The following is a 21,952-nucleotide window of genomic DNA, read 5'->3' as shown; positions in this document are numbered from 1 at the left end:
TTGTAGTTGTCCACGTATTCTAAGTCAGAGCCGTCCAGAGTAGTGATGTTGGACAGGCGGGTAGGTGCAGGTAGCGATCGGTTGAAGAGCATGCATTTAGTTTTACTTGTATTTAAGAGCAATTGGAGGCCACGGAAGGAGAGTTGTATGGCATTGAAGCTTGCCTGGAGGGTTGTTAACACAGTGTCCAAAGAAGGGCCGGAAGTATACAGAATGGTGTCGTCTGCGTAGAGGTGGATCAGAGACTCACCAGCAGCAAGAGCGACCTCATTGATGTATACAGAGGAGAGAGTCGGTCCAAGAATTGAACCCTGTGGCACCCCCATAGAGACTGCCAGAGGTCCGGACAGCAGACCCTCCGATTTGACATGCTGAACTCTATCAGAGAAGTAGTTGGTGAATCAGGCGAGGCAATAATTTGAGAAACCAAGGCTGTCGAGTCTGCCGATGAGGATGTGGTGATTGACAGAGTCGAAATTCTTGGCCACATCAATGAATACGTCTGCACAGTAATGTTTCTTATCGATGGCGGTTAAGATATCGTTTAGGACCTTGAGCATGGCTGAGGTGCACCAATGACCAGCTCTGAAACCAGATTGCATAGCAGAGAAGGTATGGTGAGATTCGAAATGGTCGGTAATCTGTTTGTTGACTTGGCTTTTGAAGACCTTAGAAAGGCATGGTAGGATAGATATAGGTCTGTAGCAGTTTGGGTCAAGAGTGTCCCCCCATTTGAAGAGGGGGATGACCGCAGCTGCTTTCCAATCTTTGGGAATCTCAGACGACACGAAAGAGAGGTTGAACAGGCTAGTAATAGGGGTGGCAACAATTTCGGCAGATAAGTTTAGAAAGAAAGGGTCCAGATTGTCTAGCCCGGCTGATTTGTAGGGGTCCAGATTTTGCAACTCTTTCAGAACATCAGCTGAATGGATTTGGGAGAAGGAGAAATGGGGAAGGCTTGGGCGAGTTGCTGTTGGGGGTGCAGTGCTGTTGACCGGGGTAGGAGTAGCCAGGTGGAAAGCATGGCCAGCCGTAGAAAAATGCTTATTGAAATTCTCAATTATGGTGGATTTATCAGTGGTGACAGTGTTTCCTATCTTCAGTGCAGTGGGCAGCTGGGAGGAGGTGTTCTTATTCCCAGAACTTTTTTGAGTTAGTGTTGCAGGAAGCTAATTTCTGCTTGAAAAAGCTAGCCTTGGCTTTTCTAACTGCCTGTGTATAATGGTTTCTAGCTTCCCTGAACAGCTGCATATCACGGGGTCTGTTCGATGCTATTGCAGAACGCCATAGGATGTTTTTGTGTTGGTTAAGGACAGTCAGGTCTGGGGAGAACCAAGGGCTATATCTGTTCCTGGTTCTAAATTTCTTGAATGGGGCATGTTTATTTAAGATAGGAAGGCATTTAAAAAAAATATCCAGGCATCCTCTACTGATGGGATGAGATCAATATCCTTCCAGGATACCCCAGCCAGGTCGATTAGAAAGGCCTGCTCGCTGAAGTGTTTCAGGGAGCGTTTTACAGTGATGAGTGGAGGTCGTTTGACCGCTGACCCATTACAGATGCAGGCAATGAGGCAGTGATCGCTGAGATCTTGGTTGAAGACAGCAGAGGTGTATTTAGAGGGGAAGTTGGTTAGGATGATATCTATGAGGCTGCCCGTGTTTAAGGCTTTGGGGAGGTACCTGGTAGGTTCATTGATAATTTGTGTGAGATTGAGGGCATCAAGCTTAGATTGTAGGATGGCTGGGGTGTTAAGCATGTTCAAGTTTAGGTCGCCTAGCAGCACGAGCTCTGAAGATAGATGGGGGGCAATCAGTTCACATATGGTGTCCAGAGCACAGCTGGGGGCAGAGGGTGGTCTATAGCAGGCGGCAACGGTGAGAGACTTGTTTTTAGAGAGGTGGATTTTTAAAAGTAGAAGTTAAAATTGTTTGGGTACAGACCTGGATAGTAGGACAGAACTCTGCAGGCTATCTTTGCAGTAGATTGCAACACCGCCCCCTTTGGCAGTTCTATCTTGTCTGAAAATGTTGTAGTTTGGAATTAAAATTTCTGAATTTTTGGTGGTCTTCCTAAGCCAGGATTCAGACACAGCTAGAACATCCGGGTTGGCAGAGTGTGCTAAAGCAGTGAATAGAACAAACTTAGGGAGGGGGCTTCGAATGTTAACATGCATGAAACCAAGGCTATTACGGTTACAAAAGTCGTCAAAAGAGAGCGCCTGTGGAATAGGAGTGGAGCTAGGCACTGCAGGGCCTGGATTCACCTCTACATCGCCAGAGGAACATAGGAGGAGTAGAATACGGGTGCGGCTAAAAGCAATAAGAATTGGTCGTCTAGAACGTCTGGAACAGAGAGTAAAAGGAGGTTTCTGGGGGCGATAAAATAGCAATGTATAATGTACAGACAAAGGTATGGTAGGATGTGAATACAGTGGAGGTAAACCTAGGTATTGAGTGATGAAGAGAGAGATATAGTGGTCCTTCTGTGGCTCAGTTGGTAGAGCATGGCGCTTGTAATGCCAGGGTAGTGGGTTCAATTCCCGGGACCACCCATACGTAGAATGTATGCACACATGACTGTAAGTCGCTTTGGATAAAAGCGTCAGCTAAATGGCATATATTATTATATATTGTCTCTATAAACATCATTGAAACCAGGAGATGTCATTGCATGTGTGGGTGGTGGAACTAATAGGTTGGATAAGGTATAGTGAGCAGGACGAGAGGCTCTACAGTGAAATAAGCCAATAAACACTAACCAGAACAGCAATGGACAAGACATATTGACATTGACATGCTTAGTCGAGTGATCAAAAGGGTCCAGTGAGTGGAGAGGTTGGTTGGGGGTCACGGCAATTTAGACAGCTAGCCAGCCACCTCTTGCGTTCCGTCAGTAGATTAGTGGGGTTCCGTGTGGTAGAGGGGATTAATCCAAATCACACAAATCTCAGTTATCGTTTTCATATCTAAAAAAAATAGCTATTTTCTTTACTTTCAGAGTGTGAGCTGATCAAGGGGTCGAAAATGTAGATATTGCTAGATGTTCACTGTCCGAGGAACAGGCCTTGGAAGCTTTATTACTGGCAAGTATCCACAACCAGAGGTAATTAAACTGTTCTGTTATTTTTCTCTCTTCCTCTCTGCCTGTCTTGTAGTAGAGTTTGGAGGAAGAAGTATACCTTGACCTATCGAATTCTATCCACCTCTGTGTGGGATATGTGTTCCTACCTCGTCTGCGGGCAGATCTGCAGCATTTCAGAGAGTTGGAATAATCACCCTTTAAGCACAAAGGCGAACCTGACACCTCACCAGCTGTGGCATATCGGAATGCTCCAAACACCTGTGCACATTATTGTTTTTGTCTTAGCACTACACACAAATACACAAATACAGATAGAGATGTAGTAGTCCCAGAGTTAATGATCCAAGATCAGTTTTGCATTTCACCTCCTGATGATTATGATGACTGACCTGTTAGAATAAAAAAAATAAGGCTTAATCATGCTCTCTCTATCCACCTGTCTCTCATCTGCAGGTATGTTTTGATGTGAGAGAGGAAGCCAGTCCCATCATTGCCATCTCACCCGTTCTTAAGATAACCTTCAGGCCAACTGGGGACCCAAGGCTGGTTAGGAGACACCGCTAGAGACACTGTAATTGTGATGAACGGAGAGAATAGTAGGGTAGCACTGTAATTCATGAATGATATGCTGTCTGCCTCTGTTCTTACATATTTCCCTCTGTCTTTTATACCTCGCTCCCCAACTCGTCTTTCTTCCTTGTTTTATAATGTACACCATATGTGCATTGAACATGTATTTATAATATTACAATTATCATAATTATAATGCATGTATTATGTATTTATAACAGCTGGATAATGAACTTCTTTCAATAAAGCGTTTCACATTCTCCACTCATTGAAATTAAGTATCTCATTGAAGTACTATTCTGTGTCCTCAGATTAATGCAGATGAAGGGAGTTAGATATGCATAGTTTTTTCTGCATATATGATTTACAAATCAGCCTTTACTTCAATCATGTTTCTAGTCTATTGCATAGTTGCAATGTGTAATCATTGATGTCCCGGGAGCAGGAGTGGTAAACACTGTTTAAGTGTGTAATTGTAATGCAGACACAGCATCATTCAAAGAATGGACTTTGATACACCTGTTTTTGGATATGACTGAAAAAGAACGTCTCAGATTCATACCTGAACCAAACATTTTTTTGCAGAGGAAGAGTACATGATCAGTGAATATATTCAATGTAAAGGCTACAATGTGGGTATCTCATGCGTGGTAATAAATACAGTACATGTATATAGGACTTGCATCCTTGGCACAAAGTTATTATATTCTACTCAATCCATAGGCATAATTAATGCCATTCAGACTTGAAGTTGATACAACAACTATGATAGCTGAGGTTCATAGGTTCTGAACTAACATTCATACCAAACGTTTTAGGGTCCATACACAGATCGGCTATATACTGTAGCTAGCTACACATCCATAGGCATACAGTTGTTTTATCCTCCACTACACACTAAGCAAGTAAATAGTTAGCAAGCTATGTTACTTCAGCTGCATTGCAAGGCAAGCTTACACAATCGTACATTCAATTTGCAGTAAATGCTTTAGCTAGCTAGATTCTTTACATCCACTGTTTCCCAAGACGACAGCCTGGTTTGCTGGTTTTCTCAGGAGTCCCTAAAACAAACTACATGAATTACAATGTCATACTCATGTCTTTACACCATTTAGCTAGCTGGCTCATGTTAGCTAGTCAGCTAAATAGCGATTTTCGTAAATTAACTTCATGACAAAAAAATATGCACAATCTTTTGTCTCTACATTAACTAATATATTCCTCTCAATTGTACATTTTTAAATTGACTCGTTATGATGTTATAATTACTTAAATTTGCTTCCCCCGTAATGTTTTGTCAGCCATCTTTGCTGAAGAAAGTCACCAGGGACGGGTGGATCGTGTAAAATTCATCATTGGAACCACTCGATATGATTGGTCAAATAAAAACCTTGGGACCCAAATGCATAATTAGTGCTCTAACCCCTATTGTGATGGTCTGGAGCAATGAAGCCGTGACGCTGGGTACCTCTAAGTCTGAGATGTAAGCTCGTAACTTTTAAAGGAGGAACCACTGTAGGAACGCAGGTCAATCTCATCCATCCTTTTCCAGTCATCTCCAGGATGATTTTTTTGATGGCTGGTGTGATGAACATGTAGAATGTTGAGGCGATGTCCTGGGCATGGGCAACTGCATGTCTTGTGGGCCCTGGGGTCATCCTTATGACATGTGCTGCCATCCTGTCCTGGTTGTCATATGGTGACAAGAGCATGTTATTTTGCTGTTCTTTGACAAAAATGTCTCTCTTTCAGCTTGAGGGATTTCTTCTTCATCTGAAGATGATGCATCGTGCTCTGGGTTGTATTCTTCTCCATCTTCTTCTTCAGATACCTCCTTCCCTTCTAAATCATTGTTCTCTTGTTCCTCCTGGACATCTGAAAAAAACAGATCTGCGACCTGTTGGGCACTGAAACGTGCACTCATGGCTTCAGCAAAGAGAGAACTTGGGGGACTGTCATCTGCATCACCTTTATAGCCCCTGACTGCATTCCCCATTAGTAAAAAATGCTTTCAAGAAATGTTAATTTTGTCTGAAATTGTTTGTATTTTGTCTGTGAACTTGAGTCATGAGTAGGGTCATGAAGTGGAGATGCTGCACATGTATAAGAGATTTTTAGTTTTGTCTGAGTTCAATCAGTAGCACACAATCTCAATTTCTCATTGTGTGTGTGTGTGTGTGTGTGTGTGTGTGTGTGTGTGTGTGTGTGTGTGTGTGTGTGTGTGTGTGTGTGTGTGTGTGTGTGTGTGTGTGTGTGTGTGTGTGTGTGTGTGTCTTTGTGGTTTTTGTGGTGTGTAAATTATTTTATTGCTGCTGGGTCAAAAATCTTTGTACCCTGGTGGTGTACAGCTTTCATGAATAATATGAGCAAAGGCAATGTTGAACTTTTTCTAATGTTGGGGTCACTGGGAAAAGTCCAATTTCAAGTTGAAAAAAATATAATTTAGGGGGTTTTCTCTGCTGTGAAACATAGTGGCGGAACATTTTTGACCCTTAATAAGACAACACAAGCAGGACCATCAGGTTATTCTTTTCAAGTTATTGTTCGTCTACACTGCTTTCATCCCCATGCTGGGATAATCTACATGGCTGATTAGCCATCCTCAGAAGACCACTCTTCCAGAACAACTACAAGGAAACAGACAACTAAGAGAAAGGACATTGTGACAACTTGTGGACAATTAGAGACTTACACCTGAGAACGAAGGAGGCGGCCACCCGAAGGAGGCGGACACCTTCTTACCCAGAAGAGCGGCAGTTCGGGGCAAGGTATTAGGGATAAACTAAGTGTAGTTTATAAATGTATCCAAGTGTTGTTTCTCTTTCTCTCTTGCTCTACCTCGCTTTAAATCTCCATCTTGTGTAAAACGTGTCATATTGTGTTGGGGACCTGTTGTAGGGACCTGTTGTAAATATAGGTTTCTAATCAATAACCTATACTGTGTGTGTATGTGTATCTTATGTTATAATTGAGCTTGTTAGCAAATAAATAATCAAATCAATTTGTGTGGTACTGAATGATCAATGAGACCCCGGTTTGTGCAGATTTATGGAGTCTACAATGTTCAGAATGAGACTGATATGAGGAAATTATAAATTATTGACTGTAATAATATCGATATATTCTGATATATTCTTGAGTTAATTTGGGAAACAGTAACTCCTTCAACAAACTTTTCCCGTGGTGCCCAGATTCCTAATTATTTAATTGTTACATGATTAATTTAATTGGGTAATAAATAAACGTTAGGTAATTATTCTATAAATAGCATGTCATCACATCAATGATAGTCATGTCACGACATGTGCAACATGATTTCAAAGCTAATTGCACTGGCAGCAGTTGAAAGAGGTTATGGAAGGAGAGGGTGACATTGTTTGTTGGTAGGACTACAAGGTAACAATGCAAGTGGTCTACTCACTGGAAACTAGGCTACCTGGGATTGTGTGAATTCATGGAAATTACGTCCAAGAGGCTGAGTGAGAGTTTATTTGTCTCTGTCATCGACCTCGGACCTTAAAAACCTGCTGGGCCTGCTGATTGAGCACAACAGGAGGGAAAGGGCAACCTGACCAAGTGTAACGGCATCGTCAACACCTCCCTCTACATGGTCAAATACGACAGCTTCCACTGCGTCTATGGCATCTAGTTGTTCAATGATGAGCGAGTGTCCAACCTATAGGTTAACAGTGAAAGTTGTCAACAACAAGATCAAGATGGCCCATGATGCCTGTCACATATCAAGATGGCCCATCACATATGAAAAGGACCCTGTGCTCTACATGTACCAGCTCTGGGATGACTATAAGGACGAAGACCTCCGCATCCTAGCTGAAGCACAACACAAACGCCTGCTACATGTGGACATCTGGGGGAAAAAATTGTTTGTTTTTCACTCAAGTTTGTCATCATGCCCGTGTGTGGTTCTGTCTGTCTGTGCTCATTACAAACAAGCAAGAAAATTAGAAATCTTTCACCGTTCTACCAACCAGAGATTTACACTGATGCTGCCAGTGGTTTGTGGCTATCAAGAATGATGCTTACGGTGACCAAATATTATCAAAGGGATTTTCAGGCTGAATGGATAGGGAATCCATTTAGATGACAGCTTAGAAGTGCTGTGATACCATTGTTTTCTCCCTGCACAACAAAATGGAAGATTGTTGATTAGAGGAAACGTAACGTTAGCTGGACTAGTTAAATTAGCTACTTTATCAAACGTTACCGTCCTGTATTGAACTCTGAAAGCTATCAGCTAAATCATATATCTATCTATCTTTTGGATACACACTGTCAATCAATTTCACCTGTGCCATGGTAGTCACTACTAGACTGGTAGCTACATTCAGCAGAGTAAACATGTTTGTCTGTTCGTTTTCGACTAACGTTAAATCAGATGAACTCAATCTGGTAGCCATCTATTCCACCCATGTCTGGAATGCTAATAAAAATAGAATAGTTGATTTAGCTAACTCACTCTCTGTGTGTTGGTAGGAATGATGAATGTGTATAAATTGTCTATGGTTGGTTAGTTGGTTCTCAGCTGGCTCGCAATCTTGCTGCCAATTTAGTGATGCTAACTATCTAACAGCAAGCTGACAATATTGAAATGTCCATGTTAGGTGTGCTAAGCTAGCCAGTCTAATAGAGATCAATACAAATAGTGGGGGGATTAAATTGTGTATTGTTGTGTGTTTTGTTGTACAGTACCAGTCAAACGTTTGGAAAACCCATTAATAAGTAGGTGCGTCCAAACTTTTGACTGTTACTGTAGCTGGTACCTAATCAAGGTGAAGGTAAATTGGCAAAAACATTTACACTATTTACAAGCTGACGGCTGAGATTTACAGTAAGCATGGTATACACATGAATTTGGTAGTGTTTGTATGGGTTTGTGTTTGTATTATGGGATTACAGCTAGTTCGATGTAGCCTGAGGACTACAGAGTACCTTCCAGAACATGTCATCAATTTAGTCTACCCCCCCTGTAAAACTCAGGTTATCTGGTGTCCTTCCACAGGCCCTGCTGAAAAATGCCCCAAAGAGGCAGCATTTTGGTTGCACACGCATGCGGGAGGGGACACACCTTATGTAGAACAAGAAGATTGTGGGACAAAAACTGCAATGGACACTGAAAGATATAAAATCAAGACTATAGCATTAATGACACAACCACTTCATTCTTCTCTCTGCAGATTCTCAAAACACAATACAAAGAAACGGCTACAAAAATCCCCTGCTACTATTGAGAAGAACGATCTGTCAAAGTCAATGGGCTTGGGGAGGTTTACAGATAATTCTTTGAGATGAGGAAGGGGGTTTTGGTTGTGCTTAGAGACCGTATGTATTGTTGTGTATGAGAACGATGAAAAGGTCCCATTTCTCCTCAATCTCTCATACGTAACAATACATATTGTGTAAGAACTGTTTTTTACAGACTTTTCACAACTTCTGCAGCCCCCATCCCATTCAATTCACTTTGTTGACATATCTTTCCTCTCAAAGCAGCTCCCAATGGCCCTAATTGTCCGCCACAAGCACTCTGTTTCCATAGCCCACCATGCCAAACACCATTTCCAGTGTACCGAAGCCGGATAAAGGACCATGAAGTAAAGTATCTTTGATCAAACCTCAAAATGAGTCTGCCTTTATGGATTCACAGAATATATTTATATAAGCTGTACAGTGCTCTGTAGCACCAGACAGATGTTAGACATTCAGATATATCCAAGAAATGTGTATTTGTCAACATCTAAAATATAGGCCAGTGTACAACACTTAATGCTAAATCAAAAAGAGAACTGTGTATTCAACAAAAATCTTATATGGTAAAAGTAACATACAAAACAAAATCTGTGTTCAGTGTGTCTCAGTGGAGAGATCTGTAGCTACAGACTGTTACAACAGATAATGTGATTCAACCAACGATTTTTGGTATCCATTACTGGGATTTACAGGATAGGTGTCACACCCTGATCTGTTTCACCTGTTCCTGTGATTGTCTCCACCCCCTCCAGGTGTGGCTTATTTTCCCCAGTGTATTTATCCCTGTGTTTCCTGTCTCTCGGTGCCAGTTCATCTTGTATGTTTAGTCAAGTCAACCAGCATGTTTTCGCCATTCTCCTTTTTCTAGTCCTGCTGGTTTTGACCCTTGCCTGTTTCTGGACTCTGTACCTGCCTGCCTGACCATTCTGCCTGCCTTGACCACGAGCTTGTCAGCCACTCTTTACCTCCTGGACTCTGATTTGGTTTTGACCCTTTGCCTGTCCACGACCATTCTCTTGCCTACCCCTTTGGATTATTAAACATTGTAAGACTCCAACCATCTGCCTCCTGGGTCTTGACTGGTGCCTTGATAGATAGGTACTCTTTGGTGTAGAACAGAGAATTTTCTACATTGATTCATGGAAATGTCTCAAAATGTCCATGTCCAGTTGCAGGGGATCTGTTTGAATTTAGAAAATGCTCCGTTATTAAAATAAATACTTTTTTGCCCCATGAAGTAATCCAAAAGTGTACGCCACCATCTTATCTATTTCAAGTCATTTATTTATTGAAACTTTATTTAACTAAGTCAGTTAAGAACAAATTCTTATTTACAATGACGGCCTACCAAAAAGCAAAAGGCCTCCTGCGGGGACGGGTAATTGGATAAAAAAAATTATATATAAGACAAAACACATATCACGACAAGAGAGACAACACTACATAAAGACAGACCTAAGACAACAACATAGCATGGCAGCAACACATGAAAACACAGCATGGTAGCAACACAACATGACAACAACATGGTAGCAACATGACATGGTAGCAGCACAAAACATGGTGCAAACATTATTTGGTACAGGCAACAGCACAAAGTGTAAGGTAGTAGAAACAACACCACATCAGGCAAAGCAATTGTCAGTAAGAGTGTCCATGATTGAGTCTATGAATGAAGAGATAGAGATAAAACTGTCCAGTTTGAGTGTTTCTTGCAGGTTGTTACAGTCGTTAGCTGCAGCGAACTGAAAAGACGAATGACCCAGGGATGTGTGGGTTTTGGGGAACTTTAACAGAATGTGACTCGCAGAACGGGTATTGTATGTGGAGGATGAGGGCTGAAGTAGGTATCTCAGATATGGGGGAGTGAGGCCTAAGAGGGTTTTATAAACAAGCATCAACCAGTGGGTCTTGTGACGGGTATACAGAGATTACTAGTTTAGAGAGGAGTATAGAGTGCAGTGATGTGTCCTATAAGGAGCATTGGTGGCAAATCTGATGGCTGAATGGTAAAGACCATCTAGCTGCTCGAGAGCACCCTTACCTGCCGATCTATAAATTACATCTCCGTAGTCTAGCATTGGAAGGATGGTCATCTGAATCAGGGTTAGTTTGGCAGCTGGGGTGAAAGAGGAGCGATTACAATAGAGGAAACCAGGTCTAGATTCAACCTTAGCCTGCAGCTTTGATATGTGTTGAGAGAAGGACAGTGTATCATCTAGCCATACTCCCAAGTACTTGTATGAGGTCACTACGTCAAGCTCTAAACCCTCAGAGGTAGTAATCACACCAGTGGGAAAAGGGGCAGTCTTCTTACCAACCACATGACCTTTGTTTTGGAGGTGTTCAGAACAAGGTTAAGGGCAGAGAAAGCTTGTTGGACACTAAGAAAGCCTTGTTGTAGAGCGTTTAACTCAACATCCGGGGAAGGGCCAGCTGAGTATAAGACTGTATCATCTGCATATAAATGGATGAGAGAGCTTCTTACTGCTTGAGCTATGTTGTTGATGTAAATTGAGAAGAGCGTGGGACCTAGGATCGAGCCTTGAGGAACTCCCTTGGTGACAGGCAGTGGCTAAGACAGCAGATGTTCAGACTTTATACACTCCACTCTTTGAGAGAGTTAGTTAGCAAACCAGGCCAAAGACCCCTCAAAGACACCAATACTCTTTAGCCGGCCCACAAGAATGGAACGTTCTACTGTATCAAAAGCTTTGGCCAAGTCAATAAAAATAGCAGCACAACATTGCTTAGAATCAAGGGCAATGGTGACATCCTTTAGGACCTTTAAGGTTGTGGTGACACATCCATAACCTGAGCGGAAACCAGATTGCATACCCGAGAGAATGCTATAGACATCAAGGAAGCCAGTCAGTTGATTATTGAAGTTTTCTAACACATTTGATAAATAGGGCAAAATAGAAATTGGCCTATAACAGTTAGGATCAGCTTGATCTCCCCCTTTAAATAAAATACACACTGCGGATGCCTTCCAAACAATGGGCACCTCCCCAGAGAGGAGAGACAGGTTAAAAAGTTCAGAGACAGGCTTGGCAGTGATAGGGGCAGCAACCTTCAAGAAGAAAGGGTCTAAACCATCTGACCCATATGTTTTTTTGGGGTCAAGTTTAAGTCAGTTAGAATCACCACTTTATTTTAAGAATGTGAAAGGTCAGAATAATAGCGGAGAGAATGATTTATTTCAACTTTAATTTCTTTCATCACATTTCCAGTGGGTCAGAAGTTTAAATACCAATGGAGTGTATTTGGTAGCATTGGCTTTAAATTGTTTAACTTGGGTCAAACGTTTCGGGTAGCCTTCCACAAGATTCCGATAATAAGTTGGGTGAATTCTGGCCAATTTCTCCTGACAGAGCTGGTATAACTGAGTCAGGTTTGTAAGGCCTCCTTGCTCGCACACACTTTTTCAGTTCTGCCCACAAATCTTCTATAGGATTGAGGTTAGGGCTTTTGATGGCCACTCCAACACCTTGACTTTATTATCCTTAAGCCATTTTGGAAGTATGCTTGGGGTCATTGTCCATTTGACCCATTTGTGACCAAGCTTTAACTTCCTGACTGATGTCTTAAGATGTTGCTTCAAAATATCCACATAATTTTTATTTTATTTTTTTTAAAAATAATTTTCCTCCTTCATGATGACATCTATTTTGTGAAGTGCAGCAATCCCTCCTGCAGAAAAGCACCCCCACAACATGCTGCTGCCACCCCTGTGCTTCACGGTTGGGATGGTGTTCTTCGGCTTGCAAGCCTCCCCCTTTTTCCTTAAAAAATAACGATGGTCATTATGGCCAAACAGTTCTATTTTTGTTTCATCAGACAAGCGGACATTTCTCCGAAAAAGTACAATCTTTGTCCTCGTGTGCAGTTGCAAACCATAGTCTGGCTTTTTTTATGGCGGTTTTGGAGCAGTGGTTCCTTCCTTGCTGAGCGGCCTTTCAGGTCATATAGAACTCGCTATATAACTCATTTTACTGTGGATATACAGTGCCTTGCGAAAGTATTCGGCCCCCTTGAACTTTGCGACCTTTTGCCACATTTCAGGCTTCAAACATAAAGATATAAAACTGTATTTTTTTCTGAAGAATCAACGACAAGTGGGACACAATCATGAAGTGGAACGACATTTATTGGATATTTATTCAGTTACCTTAGCATTCTTGGAAACAGGAACAATGGTGGCCCTCTTGAAGCAACAGACTGGGATAGGGATTGATTGAATATGTGCGTAAACACACCAGCCAGCTGGTCTGCGCATGCCCTGAGGGCGCGGCTGGGGATGCCGTTTGGGCCTGCAGCGGCTGCAGTGAAGGAGAGTCCGCATGTTTTAGTTGCGGGCAGTGTCAGTGGCACTGTATTGTCCTCAAAGCAGGCAAAAAAGTTATTTAGTCTGCCTGGGAGCAAGACATCCTGGTCCGTGACGGTGCTGGTTTTCTTTTTGTAATCCGTGATTGACTGTAGACCCTGCCACATACCTCTTGTGTCTGAGCCGTTGAATTGAGATTCTACTTTGTCTCTATACTGACGCTTAGCTTGTTTGATTGCCTTGCGGAGGGAATAGTTACACTGTTTGTATTCGGTCATGTTTCCAGTCACCTTGCCCTGATTAAAAGCAGTGGTTCGCGCTTTCAGTTTCACGCGAATGCTGCCATCAATCCACGGTTTCTGGTTTGGGAATGTTTTAATCGTTGCTATGGGAACGACATCCTCAAAGCATGTTCTAATGAACTCGCACACCGAATCAGCGTATTCGTCAATGTTGTCGTCTGACGCAACACGGAACATATCCCAGTCCACGTGATGGAAGCAGTCTTGGAGTGTGGAATCAGATTGGTCGGACCAGCGTTGAACAGACCTCAGCGCGGGAGCTTCTTGTTTTAGTTTCTGTCTGTAGGCAGGGATCAACACAATGGAGTCGTGGTCAGCTTTTCCGAAAGGAGGGCGGGGCAGGGCCTTATATGCGTCGCGGAAGTTGGAATAGCAATGATCCAAGGTTTTTCCAGCCCTGGTTGCGCAATCGATATAAAATTTAGGGAGTCTTGTTTTCAGATTAGCCTTGTTAAAATCCCCAGCTACAATGAATGCAGCCTCTGGATATATGTATTCCAGTTTGCAAAGATTCAAATAAAGTTTGTTCAGAGCCATCGATGTGTCTGCTTGGGGGGGAATATATACGGCTGTGATTATAATCGAAGAGAATTCCCTTGGTAGATAATGCGGTCTACATTTGATTGTGAGGAATTCTAAATCAGGTGAACAGAAGGACTTGAGTTCCTGTATGTTGTTTTGGCCACACCACATCACGTTAACCATAAAGCATACGCCCCCGCCCCTCTTCTTACCAGAAAGATATTTGTTTCTGTCGGCGCGATGCGTGGAGAAACCAGCTGGCTGCACCGTCTCTAATAGCGTCTCTCCAGTGAGCCATGTTTCCGTGAAGCAATGAACGTTACAGTCTCTGATGTCCCTCTGGAATGCTACCCTTGCTCGGATTTCATCAACCTTGTTGTCAAGAGACTGGACATTGGCGAGGAGAATGCTAGGGAGTGGTGCACGATGTGCCCGTCTCCGGAGTCTGACCAAAAGACCGCTTCGTTTTCCCCTTTTTCGAAGTCGTTTTTTGGGGTCGCCGGCTGGGATCCATTCCGTTGTCCTGGGTGAAAGGCAGAACACAGGGTCCGCTTCGCAAAAGTCATATTCTTGGTCGTACTGATGGTGAGTTGACGCTGCTCTTATGTTCAGTAGTTCTTCTCGACTGTATGTAATGAAACCTAAGATGACCTGGGGTACCAATGTAAGAAATAATACATAAAAAAAATAAAAAAAATGGATAGTTTCCTAGGAACGCGAAGCGAGGCGGCCATCTCTGTCGGCACCGGAAGGAGGAGTTTGTTAACAAGAAATTTGGGGAGTGGTTGAAAACGAGTTAATGATTCCAACCTGTAAACTTCTGACTTCAATTGTAGATGCTACTGTACATACATAATACCTGGTGAGGGATGGTAGCCACACAAAGTCAATTTCATCTATTTAAATACAAGTTTTAAAATGAAATGTATTTTTTATGTTTATGTTGTTCATAGTTCTCTTGATAGCTGCAATATTACTACATTTAATATAATAGTATTACTGTCATGACTACACGTGAGGATCAGATCAGCTTGGCAATGATTGACAAATAACCAGGCCCTCTCTCACCCACAGAAGAAGGAGTGGGGGAGGGCTTGGCCACTTTTTCACACCTCCGCACAGCGGTCGTGAATTTTATACAGCAGAGGAGTCTCTGTGTCTCTGGTATGAACTAAAGGAATGTCGTTGTTCGCAGACTTTTACAAGCCAAAAACAAACATCCGAATGTGGGAAATGGTTTCACGGGAGTCATCGTCTGAAGAAGAGGAATCGGACCAAAGCGCAGCGTGGTAAGTGTTCATGCCTTTTTATTGTAACTTAACACTATAACAAAATAACAAAAAGAAATAAATGAAACCGAAACAGTCCTGTCAGGTGCAGAAAACACTAAACAGAAAATAACTACCCACAAAAAATTTTGGGGGAAAAAGCTACCCAAGTATGGTTCCGTCGATAGACAGCTGTCCCTGATTTAGAAACATACCCGGCCAAAACAAAGAAATACAAGAAAATAACATAGACAAAAATAGCAGAATGCCCACCCAAATCACACCCTGACCAAACCAAAATAGAGACATAAAAAGCTCTCCAAGGTCAGGGCGTGACAAATGGTCAATGGGTAGATGTGGAAAACTAATGCTTTTCATTTTGTGATGTTATTAAAAACTGTATGAACCAAATACTGTAACTTAGGAAGTTTACCCCCTTTATCTGTCAAGTTTCCATCCAATACGTTGTCTATGTGATATGAAAATGGATTACATTTTTTTTGTTAATACAGGAATGTGATTTTAGGAGTCATAAGAGATAACTTTGCACATTAAGTAGCCACACCCCGAATGAGGCCAGAAGGATGTGTCAGACGGACGAAGCCGTCCCCTTTGGCCAGGCTAAAGCTTCGTGCTTAAAAGGACAGGCTAAGAATTAACATATCAGACCAGAAAGACGTGAGACCGTGGTCCATATGTGAAATGGTTAGAAACTCAAACTCTCAACACGAGGTGAAGAAAATTAACTTACCAGACCAGGACACCGCCAGTCTGCAGCTGCGCATGTTAAGTTTGGAACTTTGACCATCTACTAGAGGAAGAGGAGAAGGAAACTCCAGTCTCAGACAATCACGGTTACAGCTAAATAGCTGTTCTTAGGAAACAGCCCAGTGGAGACCAGACAACTAAGAAGGACATTGTGACCTCTGGTGGAAAATCAGAGCTTGTACAAGTGGCCCACAGGAAAGGCTCACCGAGATCAAGAACGAACAAATGGAAATATTTCAAATTTGTGATGTGGGGGAGGAGGCTTGAATGGAGTAGATTTGGGCCATTGCTGGGTCGTTTCTGTCCCTAAAATGTTAGCTTTGGCTCAGTTAAGGCTGCCAGATTTGGGACGAAAGACTCGGGCCTAGTCTGTACCGTCATTCATTTCATCCTCGGGCCGAATACCTGGGCAGTGTTTTTACATGGTTGATACATTGGAGGCAATATATGACAACTACTAGAAAAAATAGAACAACATGAAATATCTAAGAAGCAAGGCCTGCTATTCCAAGCGGATTTTCATAAAGACTGGATTTCATATATAAATTCCTGTATTTTTTCCTGAGTCTCTTAATTAGTGGGTTAAAGTAACGTACAGTGGGGAGAACAAGTATTTGACACATTGCCGATTTTTCAGGTTTTCCTACTTACAAAGCATGTAGAGGTCTGTAATTTTTATCATAGGTACACTTCAACTGTGACAGACGGAATCTAAAACAAAAATCGAGAAAATCACATTGTATGACTTTTAAGTAAATCATTTGTTGTGAGAACCAGGTTCTCAATACCCCAATCCACAGTGGCAGCAAGGCATGAGGTAGGGAGAATGGTTTCGGAAGTCGAGGGTGTGGCAGAGGAACTGTACAGGTGGGAGAGAGCATCAGGCTTCACATTTTTAGATCAAGGACGGTAGGAAGTGGTAAAGTTGAATCTGGTAAACAGGAGGGCCTGCCTTGAGTTAAGGCGCTTGGCTGAACGGAGATATTCCAAGCTTTATGGTCGGTTCAGACCAGGAATGGCTGTTCTGCTCCTTCCAGACAGTGCCTCCACTCCTCCAACACCATCTTCACTGCCAGGAGTTCTCGGTTGCCAACATCGTAGTTCCTCTCAGCAGGATTGAGACGATGGGACAGGAAGGCACAGGGGTGAAGCTTCTGGTCCTGGGCAGATCGCTGGAACAGGATGGCCCCCACTCCAACTTCCGAAGCATCCACTTCCACCACAAATTGACGCGAGGGGTTCAGATGGATGAGGATGTGTGCTGTTGTGAACCGATGCTTTAGGTCCACAAAGGCTTTGTCGACAGCTGGAGACAATTTGAACGGTACCTTGGGAGAGGGGAGTGCCGAGAGGGGGGCCTCCATGGTGCTGTAATCCTGAATGAAACGGGAGTAGAAGTTTGCAAACCCAAGAAACCGTTGCAACTGCACCCTGGACATTGGTTGAGGCCAATCCACCACTACTTTCACCTTTCCAAGATCCATCTGAACATTACCCTCTGCAAGGACATATCCCAGAAAGGTCATAGAAGAGCGGTGGAACTCACACTTCTCGGCTTTCATGAATAGTTGGTTTTCCAGGAGGCGCTGAAGGACCCGTCTGACATGGAGTACATGTTCTTGTGCAGATCGGGAAAAAAACAAGATGTCATCCAGGTAGACGAACACAAACCGGTTTAGCATGTCCCGAAGCACATCATTGACCAAAGCCTGGAAGACAGCGGGGGCGCTGGTGAGTCCAAATGGCATGACCTGGTACTCATATTGTCCACTGGCTGTGTTGAAGGCTGTCTTCCACTCATCCCCCTCGCATCTCCGAACCAGGTGGTCGGCATTCCGAAGGTCCAACTTGGAAAACATGGTAGCCCCCTGGAGAGGTTCAAACGCTGAGGAGAGGAGAGGAAGGGGGGGTAACGATTTTTGACAGTGATATCAATAAGTCCCCGGTAGTCAATGCACGGGCACAGGGTTTTGTCCTTCTTCTCTACAAACAAAATCCCTGCACCGGCAGGAGATGCAGAATGTCTGATGGCCCCATTGGCTAGAGACTCCTCTATGTACTCCTCCAGAGCTTGTCTCTGGTCCGGACAGAGAATACAACTGACCCCGAGGTGGTGTAGTGCCTGGTAGAAGGTCAATGGCACAATCAAAAGGACGATGCAGGGGAAGGGAAGTAGCACGTGCCTGAACGGGCACTTGAAAACGGGCACTTGACTTGGAAACATTCAAGACGAACTGGCACAGAGAGACAGGAAACACAGGGATAAATACACTGGGGAAAATAAGTGACACCTGGAGGAGGGAGGTGGAGACAATCACAAGGACATGTGAAACAGATCAGGGCGTGACATGAAGACCTTTATGATCCCCACCACATTCTTGTGAACACCACTGACATCTCCAAAAGGACGCGGTTGATGAATCGAATGATATCCCCTGTCACGTAGCCATCGGATTTTTAGCTGACAAACATTGGGGCAATAGCACACTTGTTAACCTGGATGAGGATGAGAAAAATAACCACAACTCCCACTATTGGAAGTATCATACCCACCAAAAAACTTCCCCATGTACCGAATGTGGAAGGCAACCACATGATTAAGCCTAAATCATCTGGATTGTAAAATCAAGATATTTAGCACCCTCAAGACTCTCAACTGTACTATTAGCTAGGATTTCCAGAGTTAACCATATTAATAACTTCCTGTGCTATTTTAGAAATACCATAAAATGGAAAAAGCAATTGCAAAGAATCTCTCCGTTTCTGTAATCACATGTTTATAATTCACTGAATGTTTTACATGATATACGACATATTCCAAATAACACGACCCTAATACACGACCCTTGCCACAACTTTGGTAACCAGGAACAGGCATAGTATCCACAATAAAGTAAGTCCCATTAGGAGCTACCATACCATTATTGATGATATTACCAAAGGTATTGGCATAAAAAGTAGTCATAGTGCCATTACCAAAAGTCAATTAAACAGACATTAGACATTCCGCAACCTTAGTACCATCACAGGCAGATAGATAGATCTGTTGTCTGATCACACTTTCTCTGTCCTACTTTGACAAACGCGTCCTGGTGCAGTTGACACAAATTCCGAAAGAGTGACCTATTAAAACATAACCACCCAACAGGGGCTTGTGTAATAACTAGGTAAGGTGGTCGCTGATTAGTGTCATTGGTAATCTCAAATGAAGGAAGGTACTGCAGAACTAGGTACTCTCGCATGTTGATACTCAACATTCTTACCCAAATTAGTACCAATAATCGGCAATAATCTCTCCATATACCTAACATTTCACTCTGGTTAAAAGGAATAACCCTTAATGGAATACCTGCCCTTGATGTGAATGGTGCATACGTACAAACCCAACAACTAATTTGATTGACTACTGTGACATAGTGTAGAGAGAAGGCTAGAAATGTATTGATGCCCTCATCCTGCTGATGCATCTCTGTGTTAGAAATAGGAAACACCACCTACATCCTGTATTAGCAGGAAACTCAGAAGGAAAATAATTTCAAACATCTTCCACTTGTCTAAAAGTCTGGTCTTGGCCATTGTGGAGAGGTTGGAGTCTGTTTGACTGAGTGTGTGGACAGGTGTCTTTTATACAGGCAACGAGTTCAAACAGGTGCAGTTAATACAGGTAATGAGTGGAGAACAGAAGGGCTTCTTAAAGAAGAACCAACAGGTCTGTGAGAGCCATACTTCTTACTGGTTGGTAGGTGATCAAATACTTATGTCATGCAATAAAATCAAATGAATTACTTAAAAATCATACAATGTGATTTTCTGGATTTTTGTTTTAGATTCCGTCTCTCACAGTTGAAGTGTACCTATGATAAAAATTTCAGACCTCTACATGCTTTGTAAGTAGGAAAACCTGCAAAATCGGCAGTGTATCAAATACTTGTTCTCTCCACTGTATATCATTGCTGTACGTAGAATGTATGCACACATGACTGTAAGTCGCTTTGGATAAAAGCGTCTGCTAAATGGCATATATTATTATTATTATAAAAGCGAAGGCACTTCGATGGTGCATTTAAAACTACACCAGTTGAGGCTTTTACAAGTAGATACTGGGGAAATGCCACTATCCCTTAGAAGAGTTAAAATAGCCCTGGCATACTGAAGGGTATTACGGTAGGTCATCCTACACTGACAGTATAGGAAGACTAAGGATGGTATTGAAATTCAGTTCTGTTGGATTTTGGCTCATACAGGTGTTTATGGAAATTATATAGTAGATAATAGCAAAAATGGCAGTGAAAGAGAATATTATGGATATTAATAATAACTCATTCGGAATAATTAGTTAAGATTGCTGGCAGAGACAATGGGAGGAAAGTAGTAAGGGCAGACTTTTTATAGTACAAGGAAATCTGTAAGGGACATACTGCCATTAAATGGGAACAGAAGGGAGGTTATGTTGTATAGGATGAGATTAAGGCATTCGGGATTTAATTCATCTTTGAAATTGATAGGGAAACATGGTACTGGAATGTGTAATGGAGAGGAGATAGTTGAACATGTACTATTATTTTGTTAACTGTATGATGTAGAAAGGGAGAGTTTGCATGACAGGGTCAAAGAGGTTGGATGGGAATAGGGAGTGGGTGGTATTTTGGGTGGGGGGTGATGGGAGTAGTGAGGTTGTAGAAATCCAGGGTTAGAATATAGTGAGAATAGATGAGTGTGAGGCTGGTCACGACCTGTCAGTTGGTTGCGATTCACCAGTAAAACTTAGAGAAGAAGAAGAAGAAAGTGCCATCTAAATGAGCCATCTTAGTGATGGATCTGTACTGCTGTTGTTCATTTCATGGCAACGTTTGCAGATAATAGATACAAATGATATACTTACTCATTATATACTTCTGCTAGGTAAGCCTACTTTGCTGTTAACATTTAATTTAAAAGGTTTTGGGGAAAGTATTTCTTTCAAAAAACAAGAGAGTTATCACCAATATTCCCAGAAATGTTTTTTCATCACTGAGCAAATTTCAGGTATGCTAACTGCAAACTTGAAGGTTGTGAAAATTTTGTGCAACTTCCAGCACACATTAACTGTGAACACTGATGGCTGAACACTGATAACCACTTTAAGTTTGTTTTAACAGTGGTCAAGTAGTCTACTGTGGCTATTTAATCTTAATGTAAGCCTACCAGAGTTGCCTACCATCAAAAACAATGTATAAAATTCATCCCATAACATTTTAACATGGAAATATTGTAGCTGTTCTATCGTTCAGCCTACAGAAGCAGCCAATGTGTCGTGTTCAATGTAGGCCTTGACATTAACAGGGCTTGACATTAACCTGTTTATATACTTGTCTTTCAGACGAGGTGACTGAAAATGTTGTTTGATGCAAGAAACCACTTTACAAAATAAAATGGGACCAAAGATGGAGGTGAGGGGTCTGTGGTCTGTCAGCAGTGTGAATCATCGGGCCAAACAGAAACAAATGAAATGTTTTAACTCCAAACACGATGGCGAGGGCTTCACGCTCTATCTGTGCATAATTGCTCTCAGCTTTACTTAAGGTCTGTGATGCGAAAACAGCTCACCTGATGGCATGATGTGTGAAACAGCACCATTGCCATAAGGCCATGCATCACATGCCAACTGTAATGGCAAGTTGGGATTGAAGTGGGTTAGGGCCTCTGATTGAGCGAAGGCTGTTTTCACTTTATTGAAGGCCTCACATTTGTCTGTCCATTTCCACTGTTTGGTTTTGTTCAAAAGTTCATGCAGTGGCTTTAACATGCTAGCTAGGTTCGGCAAACTTTGCGCAGTACGTCAGTAATCCAAAGAATGATCTCAGAT

At 42.4% G+C, this 21,952-nt stretch overlaps 1 pseudogene; it reads left to right on the top strand.

Moving 5' to 3' along the window:
• The first annotated feature begins 7,009 nt into the window (after positions 1 to 7,009).
• On the top strand, positions 7,010 to 8,750 carry LOC118394114 (spindlin-W-like; annotated as a pseudogene).
• Positions 8,751 to 21,952: the final 13,202 nt, after the last annotated feature.

Source organism: Oncorhynchus keta, chromosome 14, assembly GCF_023373465.1.
Source record: "Oncorhynchus keta strain PuntledgeMale-10-30-2019 chromosome 14, Oket_V2, whole genome shotgun sequence".
Classification (NCBI taxonomy): Eukaryota; Metazoa; Chordata; class Actinopteri; order Salmoniformes; family Salmonidae; genus Oncorhynchus; species Oncorhynchus keta.
This window is presented reverse-complemented; position numbering and strand designations above follow the sequence as displayed.